Raw genomic sequence first — 3,389 nt, forward strand, 5'->3', positions numbered from 1 at the left:
TCATTTCTCAACAATTCATCATCAAACATGGGATTAGTTGCACTAAGTTAGATACACCCATAACCATACTTTCTGCGGGGGGAACGATATTAGTAACCCATGCCAAACAAAAACAAGTCATTATGATCAATAAGTGCGCGTTTGACGCGGACCTGTTCATTTTACCGATGAAGGACATTGATGTCATTCTTGGTATGAACTGGTTAGAAGCTAATGGAGCATTGATCGACTGTGTAAACAAGACGGTGTCACTAAAAAGTCCCGATGGAAGTAGAATGATCTACCAAGGCAACAAACATACACAGATTGAAGTGGAGCTACAGCTGAATAGCATGAAGGAGGTGAAGTTAGAAGATATACCTGTAGTAAATGAATTCCAGGATGTGTTTCCTGCGGAATTACCTGGTATGCCACCAGATAGGGAGATAGAATTCACTATCGACCTAATCCCAGGAACAGCTCCGATTGCTAAAGCACCATACAAAATGGGGCCTAAGGAATTGAAAGAACTGAAGGAGCAATTGGATGACTTGGAACAAAAGGGATTCATTCAAGAAAGTGTTTCACCATGGGGATCACCTGTGATCTTCGTGGATAAAAGGGATGGAGGAAGAAGGATGTGCGGAGACTACAGGAATCTAAACAACGTCACAATTAAGAACAAGTATCCACTTCCAAGGATACAAGATCTATTTGATCAGGTTAGAGGAGCGGGAGTCTTTTCCAAGATTGATCTAAGATCGGGTTATCACCAGATAAAGATCAAGAAGGAGGACGTTCCGAAAACTGCCTTTGTCTCAAGGTATGGACACCATGAATACCTTGTAGTACCTTTTGGATTAACTAATGCCCCAGCAATATTCATGAATCTCATGAATAAGATTTTCATGCCATATCTAGACAAGTTTGTCATCGTATTCATCGATGATATTCTGATATACTCCAAGAACAAAGCAGAACATGCCGAACATTTGAGGTTAGTGTTGCAAACACTAAGGGAACACCAACTTTATGCCAAATTCAGTAAGTGTGAATTTTGGCTAGATCAAGTGGAATTTCTTGGTCATGTCATTAGCAAGGATGGAATCGCTGTCAACCCGAGCAAGGTAGCAGCAGTTCTAGAATGGGAAGCACCCAAGACTGTCAAGGAAATCCGAGGATTCCTTGGAATGGCAGGATACTATCGAAGATTCATTGAAGGATTCTCTAAGATAGCAGGACCTATGACAAAGTTGCTAAGGAAGAATACACCATTCGTGTGGTCAGAGGAGTGTGAGAAGAGTTTTCAAACTCTGAAGGAGAAACTCACCACGGCACCGGTGTTAGCAGTTCCGGAAGTTGGCAAGGATTACACCGTGTACTGTGACGCATCCAAGCATGGATTGGGTTGCGTACTCATGCAAGATCGGAAAGTGATATCCTATGGATCGAGGCAACTCAGACCTCATGAAGTGAACTATCCAACACATGACTTGGAATTAGCAGCGGTCATTTTTGCACTCAAAACTTGGAGACATTTTCTCTATGGAGCTAAGTGTGAGCTCTATACAGACCATAAAAGCCTCAAATATTTCTTCACTCAGAAGGAACTCAACATGAGGCAGAAAAGATGGCTAGAATTGATTAAGGATTATGATCTGACAATCAATTACACACCAGGGAAGGCTAATGTTGTAGCAGATGCCCTGAGTAGGAAGAGTACTGGAGGAGTGGAACAAGAAATATCACCGGAGTTGAGGAAGGAAATAAGTCAAGCCCAAATACAACTTTGGGAGAAGGAAGCCCATGAAGGATTATCGGCGTTGCAAGTAGCCGATGAGTTGAATGTCAACCTGAAGAATGAGATAATGATGGGTCAGTTGGACGATCCATTTATTGTAGAAGAGATGAGGAGAATAGATGAGGGAAGACCATCAGAATTTCACCGTGGAGAATCTGGATCTTTGTGGTTCCAGAAGAGGATTTGCGTTCCGGATATTGCTGAAATCAAGGAAGTAATACTCCGGGAAGCTCATCAAACACCATATTCAATACATCCGGGAAGTACAAAGATGTACATGGATCTAAAGGAACTATTCTGGTGGAATAACATGAAGAGGGAGATAGCGCAATATGTGGCAGAATGCCATACACCTTGGCCAGTGAAGGCTGAACATCAGAGTCCGGCAGGGAAGTTACAACCTCTACCTATTCCAGAGTGGAAATGGGAGGAGATAGGGATGGATTTCATCACCGGACTACCCATGACTAATAAAAAGAAGGACATGATATGGGTAATCGTGGACCGGTTGACGAAAAGTGCACACTTTTTAGCGGTAAACCAGCAGGATAAAGGAGAGAAACTTATCGATCTTTACATCAAAGAGATCGTAAGTAAGCATGGAGTGCCAAAGAAGATCGTATCGGATCGAGGATCCGTGTTCACATCAGCATTCTGGAAGCAACTTCACGAAGCTTTAGGATCCAAGTTGGATTATAGTACCGCGTATCACCCACAAACAGGCGGACAAACTGAGAGAACCAATCAGATCTTAGAAGATATGCTTAGGGCTTGTGCCCTAGACTTCGGAGGATCATGGGAGGAGCATCTACCTTTAGCAGAGTTTTCATACAACAATAGTTATCAAAGCAGCATCAAGATGGCAGCATTTGAAGCTCTGTATGGGAGGAAGTGTAGATCACCAATATGTTGGTATGAAGCCGGAGCAAGCAAAGAGTTCAACCCTGATTATGTCAAGGAAAAACAACAAATCATTGACATTATCAGAGACAGGCTCAAGATAGCCCAGAGTCGGCAAAAGAGTTATGCCGATCAGAAGAGAAGGACATGGGAGCCACAAGTTGGAGATATGGTTTATCTTAGGGTAAGCCCGATGAAAGGACTCCAGAGGTTTGGAGTAAAAGGAAAGCTCAGTCCTAGATATATAGGACCTTTCAAGATACTGAGTCAGAATCGAGGTTTAGCCTTTGAATTGGATTTACCCGGAAGGCTAGATCAAGTTCACAATGTATTCCATGTGTCACAACTTCGGAAATGTTTGAAGACCCCAGATGAACCAATATCACATGAGGAGCTTGAGTTACAACCAGATCTGACGTACATCGAGAAGCCAGCCAAGATTCTCGAAGAGAGCTGGAAACAACTCAGAAATAAGGCGATCAAGTATTGCAAGATACAATGGAAGCATCATCCCGAGAGGGAAGCCACCTGGGAAAAAGAGGAAGACCTAAGGAAAACATACCCCGAGCTGTTCAGGTATTCCAACCACAACTTCGGGACGAAGTTTTCTTTAAGGGGGAAAGGCTGTAATGTCCCAGGTTTAGAGACGATCGAGGGGTAGATTTTAGAAAGGGATGTGCATTGCATAGTAAATTAAGGGAAATTTCGC

The sequence above is a fragment of the Lolium perenne genome, chromosome 3 (assembly GCF_019359855.2).
Source record: "Lolium perenne isolate Kyuss_39 chromosome 3, Kyuss_2.0, whole genome shotgun sequence".
Taxonomy (NCBI): Eukaryota; Viridiplantae; Streptophyta; class Magnoliopsida; order Poales; family Poaceae; genus Lolium; species Lolium perenne.